Here is a 10,071-nt window from a genome sequence, read left to right as displayed (position 1 = left end):
AGTCTCATCCTAAATCTCGCGGGACTTTTACTACCTATTTTAACGTTGTCAGAATAGCTACACGCATTTACGACACATCGCTATAACATTTGGCGCGTACATGTGGCATGAAATAGGCTTCCATAAAATAACTTTTTTTTAGACAGAATAATACATTATAGCAGAACCAGTTTGTCATATATCCTAACACTATGAAAGGCACAGAACGCCTGCGTGTATATTCACTCACAATGAATTTTTCCGCAGGTTATATCCTTGCGTATGTTTAAACCAATAAATATATCATTTCTAAAATAAAACACAAACAGCTATATAGGTTCGAATGCATACCCAACAATCGTTGCGAATTACTTGTTACATACTAGTGTTAAGTGTTCGTTGTTATATATTTACCAGATTTACATGCGCCCTTTTCATGATTAAGCACTGTTCAAAGGCGCTTGGGAATTCACCTTCTAGTAAGTCACATTGGACTTATCAGAGTGACAGACAGAGTGAGATAAGCCCCCATAACAGACAGAGCAGAAGAGGAATACAGACGTCCTGCTACTTAGGCCTAGCTCTTTGCGAATAGATAGCTGGTTCTTTACGTGCCCTGTGTATAGTCACAGATCCATGCGAAGCCGTCTTTCCTGGGAAGAACCCATACAGCTTCTGCACATGTATCCAGAAGACAAATATTGTTACTGCTGTAAGAACAATAAACTGATGTTACTATTCCATTATCCAGTACAAACTCCTCGGTGTCCGTAGCTATTAACTTTGAATCCACCTTAATAGTGTTTGTAGATGTCATATGTGCCTACTATCCTTTGATTAATTTTCAGCTTTATTTTCCTATTGACATTTCATCATTCACATGTTAAATGCTGTATAAATCGGATAAATTTTGAAATAACCGAGCGCACTTGTCCCCCACACAACAGCTGTTTGTTAACAAACTACAGGCTAACTGTTCCTGACGGGACAATAACGTACTGAAGGTAGACGCTGCAACTGCGTTTGCTGTCCAACTTCCACGGTTTACAAAATCCTTGTCTACACATACGATAATCCATCAACACAAACAATCACCTTTCGGGAACATTAACAGTTTGTATCAAGAGCTGTCTGTTGACAGCGGCTCAATATTCGAATAATTGACCGTAGTAATGCAATAACAATATCGCGAAAAGAGAAAACAAGGAAACTATTAGTGAATCTTGATAAGTCTTCCACGAATGCATTTGTAACTTATTATTACTATCACTTATTCAGAAAGAAGCCATAAATGAGACAAATTCTCGTTGACCTAGTTGTTTGTCATGCCTAAATATCGGACTATTATGTAACAACAATGTGCCAAAGTCTCATAGCTGTATGCAAAACAGTTTTTAATAAAATGGACTTGTACATAAACTGAACCAATTTTCCAAGTCTCCAACCAAGGCCATAATTCAGAGCCATCTACTTGAAAGTTTGCGTTCGTGCATACATGTCACAACTAGTAAAGCAAGTTTTGAATGTTTTTCAAAGCCCATGTGACGAACCATGTCTTTTATAAACCACATCAAAGTCCAAAATGGACCCATGAATTCAGCTAAATTTCCCACAGCGATTGTAGTCTTGCTTACTCGGTCGAAGCTGTTGAAATAATAATTGTTCCAGTTTGAAGTAATATCTTTATATAACATACATATCATATAAACATATCTTATATACCATTTACTATCTTTTCATTAATCTTAACACCAATGCCCCCCTCGGCAGGGTGAGTAGTAGAGCTCTCCATTCTTGGTATAGTCGAGTTAATACAATGTTAACGTTGCTATGGTTACACATAGTGTTTTTCAATCGCTGTTTGGCAAAATATGAGACTATGATTGAACTGATAGAATTAAGTTTTGAAAACTGGTGTCTGCCGCAACAAGACATGGGGACAAAAGTCCTTATTGTCTTAATTGCATTTAATTCATTATCTCTATGACATTAACATCGTTGATCACTACAATTCGCATTTAGCATATTTCAATGACGAAGTCGCCCATTTTGTTCCATTAAAGGCTTCATGTGGAGTCGAATGCGTATCCGCTTAGATTTCTAGCTTCGTACTGTTCCAACGTTAGCGCTTTTTCCTGTCAATGTGTAAAACGTTTTGATGCATTATTCCGTACAAGACGACTATTTTTTATTGTCAATAAAGGCTCACATAAAGTTTTATGGCGTAACAACCTATCAAATAGAGAGCTAAACAAACGTTTATATACTCGATATATTTTCTGCTATGTTTAAAACGTTTTCTGCTAAATTATGACATTTTGTTATATGAAGATAAACAGTCCGGCAAATTTGGCTATAAGAGGTCGTCGCCTGGAAGTTTTATGGTTTATCAGCCGATACGGTAGGTATAACCTATAAGTAGATGGCTATAAAGACTATACTAATTGACTACTTTCTGCTATGTATAACGTGTTTGCCAAATAATTAAGACAGTTTCTGTCATACTGAAGACACAGGCTAGTTTTGCTCTTTGGCCCCTAAGTCTTCATCTGGACGTGTGAGCGGCGTATCAACCTATACGGCGATACAATCTATACGGTAAATATCACCTATACGAGAGTTATACAAAGATAAACGGGTTAATTTTCTAACTATGTTTAAAAGTTTTTCCTACAGCGATAAGATATTTCAGTCATCGGAAGCCAAACAGCACCAATTTGGCTAGTAATTTCTTCATATTGACGTGTAATATAATGGCGTATCATATGGCGTATCACTTATACTGTAAGAATCAACTTATACGTAGAATATGCTAAAAAGACCTATTTAGTTACTTTTCTTTCTATTTTGAAAACGTTTTTGCTTATCAATTAGAAATTTCAATTAACAAAAGGCAAACCATCAAATTGTTAGATATTGAAGTCCTTCATCTCACTTTTTTAATGGCGTAATCAACCTATACGGCAGGTATCAACCTATACGGTAATATGCTACAGAGGCTATCTAGTATTTTTTGACATGTTCACACGCCTTTGGTACATAAAGTTATATATTTATTTAGTTCACGGAAATCAAAGAACCAAATTTTTGCTAATAAAACCTTCAATCTGAAGTTGTTAGGATGGCGTATCACACATATACGGTAGATATCCACCTGTGCGGCAGATAGGCATACTGACTGTAATATAACTATTTTTTCTGCAATGTTTTAACTGTTTTGCTGCATAATTAAGAAATTCCGTATTCTTGATACAACAGCGCAATTTGACCATAAATGCATCTCTAGACGTTTAATCGCATATCAACCTATCGGAAGATATCAACCTATACGGTAGATGTGGCTATAATACTGTCCAGTTATTTTTCGGCTATGTTAACACGTTTTTCCTACATGAATTAAGATAGTTCAGTTTAAACTGAAGATAAACCGCGCAGATCTTTCCACTAACGTCTTCATCTTCTGGACGTGTATGGCTTATCAACCTTAACGTAGACATCAACCATTTACGGTAGGCATCAACCTATCGGTAGATATGGCAAATAAATACCTACACTAGTTATTTTTCTTACTGTTTACAACGTTTTGTGTCAATAAAGTACGATATTTCACTTAAACGTGAAGACGAACATGGCACGCAAATTTAAGCCCAACAAAGTCTTTATCCTTGACGGTTTTATGGCTTATCAACCTATACGGCAGATATTGGAACTTTTACGGAAGGTAGCAACCTATGCGGTGATGTGCTATAAAGACTGTACTATTAGTTTTCTGCTATTGTACAAATGTTTTGTGCAACTAAATTAGGATATATTTCATTATACGAAGGCAAACAGCGGAAGTATTGGCTATTGAAGGTCTCATCGTGACTTTTTATATGACGTTATCAACCTATAGACATATATCAACCTATACGTCGCTACTCACTGTGCTAGATCTTTTTCTCATGTTCACAACTTTTGGTACCTAAAATTATATCTATAATTAACTGAAATCAAAGAGCCGCAAATTTGCCAATACATCCTTCATCTGAAGTTTTGTGGCGTATCATCAACCTATACGGTCTGTATCAACCTGTACGGCAAATATGGCAATACCGACGGTAATATAACTAATTTTTCTTGTCAATGTTTTTAAAATTGTTTTGATGCATAAGTTAAGAAATTAATTTATTCTTGAGACAAACAATAAACGCAAATTGACCATAAAATGCATCCTCTAGACGTGTATCGCGTATCCAAACCTATACGTAGATGTGCTAATAATACGGTAGCTAGTTTATTTTTTTCGTATGTTTTAAACGTTTTCCTACATGAATAGATATTTCAGTTAAACTGAAGACAAACGAGCGCAAAGCTTTCCACTAAAGTCTCCATCTGGACGTATTATGGCTTGTTCAACCTATACGTTAGTACATTTCACTTTACGGTAATGCCTCAACCTATACGTAGATATACCTAAGATAACCTAGTTATTTTTCGGGGGTATGTTTTGCTCCATAAGTTTTAAGAAATTAAGTCATTCTTGGCAAACAAAGCGGCGAATTTGACCCACAAAATGCCATTTCTCTAGACGTTTACAATTAATAAATTTAAAAAAAATACAGTTTAAACAAATAATTTTAATAAAAAAAAAAAATAAAAAAAAAATATAATAATCGCATATCAAAACCCTACCGAAGATATCAACCTAAACGGTAGGATGTGCTTATAATCGTATCTATTTATTTTTCTGCTATATTTAAAAGTTTTCCTACATGAATTAAGGATGTTTAGTTAAACTGAAGACACAAACATCGCATTTTTTCTTCATCTGGAACGTGTTATGGCAAATCACCTATACGGTAGACATCAATCCTTTACGGTAAGGCATCAACCTATACTGTAAATCTACCATAAAGACCACACTAGTTGTTTTTTTGTTCTGCTATGTTTTACTAACTGCATAAGTTTAAGACTTAAGTTAGTCGGCAGACAAACAGCGAAAATTTTGACCATAAAATGCATCCTTAGAACGCATAATCGCATATCAAACACTCAACCCATACAGATATTCAACCTATACGGTAGATGTTGCTTAAATACGGTACAGTTATTTTCTCTATTTTTTAAAAGTTTTCCTTCCCTCCTTCCGAATTAAATAGTTCAGTTAAACGGAAGCAAACAGCGCAAAATTTTTTCCACTAAAGTCTGCATCGGACTTGTTATGGCTTATCACCTATACTGTAGACTCAACCTTACGGTTAGGCATCACCTTAATACGGTAGATTATGCCCTAAAGACCACACTAAGTTATTTTTCTGCAATGTTTTGCTGGCATTAGTTTAAGAAATTAGGTTATTCTTAGACACACAGCGCAAATTGACCATAAATGACATCCTCTAGACGCATAAATCGCATTCAACCTATACGCAGCTACAACCTATACGGTAGATGTGCTATAAATAACGTACTCACTAGTTTTGTTTTTCTGTTATGTTTGAACGTTTTCCTCCATGAATAAAGATATTCATTTAACTGAAGACAAACCAGCGAATCTTTTCCACTAAAGTCTGCATCTGGACGTGTTATGGCTTATCAACCCTATACGGTAGACATCAACGCTATAACGGTAGATATGCCATAAAGACCACACTAGTTATTTTTCTGCTATTTTTTGCTGGCATAGTTTAGAAAGTAAGTATTCTTAAGACAAACATCGCAATTTGGACCATAACATCATCCTCTAGACTCATATCGCATATCACCTATACGGATATATCAAACCTATAACGTAATGGCTATAAAAGTATACTAGTTATTTTTCTGCTATTTTAACAACAAAAAAAAACGTTTTTTCCTACATGAATTAAGATATTACGTTAAACTGAAGACAAACAGCGCAGATTGTCCCTAAAGCCTTCATCTGGAACGTGTTTATTGCTTATCACAAATCATATACGGTAGACATCAACCTTTTTACGTAGGCATCACCTATACGGTATGATATGGGTAGAAAGACCACACTATTTATTTTTCTTTCTAACCTGTTTACTACAACGTTTTGCTGCATAAAGTAAGATATGTTTCACTTAAATGAAGGGACGAACAAGCGAAAATTTAGCCAAAAAGTCTTTATCTTACGTTTTTGGTGGCTTATCAACCTATAACGCAGATTCGCCTTACCGAATGTATCAACCTAATACGGTAGATAGGCTATAAAGACTATACTATTAATTTTTCTCTTATAGTACGAAATATTTTTCAAATCTAATAGGATATTTCAGTTATTACGAAAGGCAAACAGCGAAAGTTTGCTAAACTGAAGTCTTCATCTTGACTTTTTAATGCGTAATCAACCTATAAGGCAATATCAACCTATACGGTAGATCTGACTGTGCTAGATATTTTTCTCAATGTTCACAACGTTTTGGTACATAAATATATATATAAGTAAGACTTGAATCAAAGAGCGCAAATTTTTATAATAAAGCCTTCAGCAATTTGAAGGTTATTGGTAGCAAGACCTATACGTAGATATCAACCTGACGGCAGTAGGGCAATACAGACTGTAATATAACTATGTATCTTGCAATGTTTTAAAATTGTTTTGTGCAGAAGTTAAAATTCAGTTATTCCTGAGAACAACACGCAAATTTACCATAACAGACATCCATCTAACGCATAATAGCATATCAAACCTATACGGTTTGATGTCCTATAATACGGTAAGCTAGGTTTTTTTTTCTGCTAATGTTTGACACGTTTTCCATACATGAATAAAGACAGTTTCGTTTAACTGAAGACAAAACACGAAATTTTCCACTAAAATTCTTCTTCAATCTGGACGTTTTATGGCTTATCAACCTATACGGTAGACATCAACCTTTACGTAGGCATCACCCTATACGGTAGATATGGCATAAGCCCACACTAGTTTATTTTTCTGCTATGTTTGGCTGCATCAGTTAATAAATTCAGTTATTCTTAAGACAAACGCGCAAATGTGACCAAAAATACATCTCTAGACACACATCGCCATATCAACCTATACGAAGAATATACCTATACGGTAGTGTGCTTACATAAGGTACTAGTTTTTTTCTGCTATGGTTTAAAACGTTTTCCTACATGATTAAGATAGTTTAGTAGTTAAACTGAGACAAAACAGCGCAAATTTTTTTCCCTAATTCTTCATCGTGGACGTGTTACTATGTCTTATCAACCTATCGGTAGACAATCACCTTTCCGGTATGCTCCAACCTATAGCGTAGATATGCCATAAAGACCACACTAGTTTTTCTGCTATGTTTTGCTGCACTAGTTAAGAAATTACAGTTATTCTCGTAAGACAAACAGCGCAAATTTGACTCATAATGCATCCTCTAGACTCACAATCCATATCAACCCATACGGAAGATATCAACCTATCCGGTAGATGTCCTAGAAATACGTACTATTATTTTTTCTGCTATGTGAAAGTTTTCCTACATGAATTAAGATATTTCAGTTAACTGAGATCAAACAGCGCAATTTTTCCAACTAAAGTCTTCATTCTGAAGGTTTATGGGCTTATCAAACCTATACGTAGACATCAACCTTACGGTAAGGCATCACTATACGGTAAGATATGCATAAAGACCACCTGGTGTTTTCTGCAGGTTTTGCTGCATAAGTTAGTAATTAAGCTATTCTTAAGACAAACACAGCGCAAATTTGACGCATAAACTACATCCCTCGTAGCTAAGACGCATAATCGCATATCAACCCATACGGAAAGATATCAACCTATACGGTAATTGCTATAAATAACTGTACTAGTTATTTTTTTCTGTTATGTTAAAAAAACGTTCTCTCCAACATGATTAAGAATAGTTCAGTTTACACTGAAGACGAACAGCCCAAATATTTACAACAAGTCCTTCATCTGGACGGTTATGGCTTATCAATCCTATAGGTTCGATTTCATAAAGCCCACACTATTTATTTTTCTTCACATGTTTACACTTTTTGGCTGCTTAAAGTAACGATATTGCACTTAAAAATGAAGACGAACAGCGAAAATTTAGCCACAAAAGTCTTATCTTTACGTTTTATTAATCAGGCTTATCAACCTTAGCGGCAGATATCGACTTTTTACGAAGGTATCAACCTCGTACGGTAGATATGCTATAAAGACTATACTATGTCTTTTCTGCTATGGTACGACGAAATGTTTCAACATAAACTCAAGGAAAAATATTTCATGTTTATACGACAGGTCAAACAGCGAAGTTTGCTACTGAAGTCTTCACTTGACGTTTTGATAGCGTATCACAACCTATGGCAGATATCACCTATACTGTATATATGACTTTGCTAGATATTTTTCTCATGTTCACACCGTTTGTACATAAATATATATATTAATTAAGACTTAAATCACAGAGCGCAAATTTTGTTAATAAATGCCTTCCTCTGAAGGTTTTATGGCGTATCACCTTTACGGTGATATCAACCTGTACGCAATAGGCAATACAAGACTGAATATACTATTTTTTTGCATGTTTTATTAATTGTTTTTGGATGCATAAGTTAGAAATTAAAGTATTTCCTTGAGACAACCGCGCAATTTGACCATAAAATGCATCCCTAACGTTAAATCGCGTATCAACCTATACGGAATATATTCAACCTTACGGTAGATGTGATAAATAGTATAACTAGTTATTTTTTCTGCTATGTTTAAAACGTTTCCCTACAGTGAATAAGATATTTCAGTTTACTGAAGACAAACGAAGCGCAAATTTTTTCCACAAAGTCGTCAGCTGGACTGTTCTGGCTTATCACCTATACTGGAGACAATCACCTTTACGGTAGGCATCACCTATACGGTAGTATGGCGATACAGACCACACTAGTTATTTTTCTTATTGTTTACAAGCGTTTTGGGTGCATAAAGTAAGATATTTCACTTAAGTGAAGACAAACACGCAAATTTAGCACAAACTTCTTATTCTGGCGTTTTTACTGGTCTTATCAACTATAGGCAGATCTTCGCTTTTAACCGAAGGTATCAACCTATCGGGTAGATATGCTTTAAAGACTATAATCATTTATTTTTCTGCTATGGTAACTAATGTTTTGCAACAATAAATTATATAGTTTCAGTTAGACGAAAGGCAAACATAACGAAAGTTTGGCTATTGAAGTCTTCCATCTTACGTTTCTTGTGGCGTATACCTATAAGGCAGATCTCAAACTATACGGTAATAGGACTGTGCTAATATTTTTTTCTCATGTTTCACACGTTTTGCTACATAAATTTTATATATACGTTAAAAAACTGAATCAAAAGAGCAGCAAATTTTTGCAATATGCCTTCAATCGAAGGTTTTATGGCGTATCAACCTATACGTAGACATCAAGCTGTACGGCAGATAGGCAATACAAGACTGTAATCTAAGGTATTTTTCTGCAAGACTACACTATTATTTTTCTGTGCTATGTTTTGCTGCATATTTAAGAATTTAAGCTATTCTTAAGACACAACAAGCGCGAATTTGACCATAACATAATCCTCTAGACGCATAATCGCATACAACCCATACTAAAAATATCAACCTATACTTAGATGTCCTATCAACGGTCTCTAAGTTATTTTTCTGCTATGTTTTAAAAGTTTTCCTACATGAATTAGGATATTTCAGTTGGAACTGAAGACAAACAGCGCAATTTAATTAACCACTAAAGTCTTTCCTCAAAAGATAAGACGTGTTAAATGGCTTATCAAACCTCTACGGTTAGACAATCAACCTTTACGGTATAGACCTCAAACTATACGGTAGATATGCCATAAAGCCACACTCGTTATTTTCTGGCTATGTTTTGCTGCGTTAGTTAAGAATTTAAGTTATTCTTAAGACAAACAGCGCAATGTGACCATAAAATGCATCCTCTAAAGCGATAATAGCACATCAACCTATCGGAAGATATACCCTATACGTAGATTGCTATACATACGGTACTAGTTATTTTCCTGCGATTGTTTAAAACGTTTTCCTACCTGAATTAGATGTTCGAATTAAAAACTGAGACAAAACAGCGCAAATTTTTCCACTAAAGTCTTCATCTGGA

The sequence above is a fragment of the Mercenaria mercenaria genome, chromosome 2 (assembly GCF_021730395.1).
Source record: "Mercenaria mercenaria strain notata chromosome 2, MADL_Memer_1, whole genome shotgun sequence".
NCBI classification, from domain to species: domain Eukaryota; kingdom Metazoa; phylum Mollusca; class Bivalvia; order Venerida; family Veneridae; genus Mercenaria; species Mercenaria mercenaria.
Note: the sequence above shows the minus strand (reverse complement) of the source record.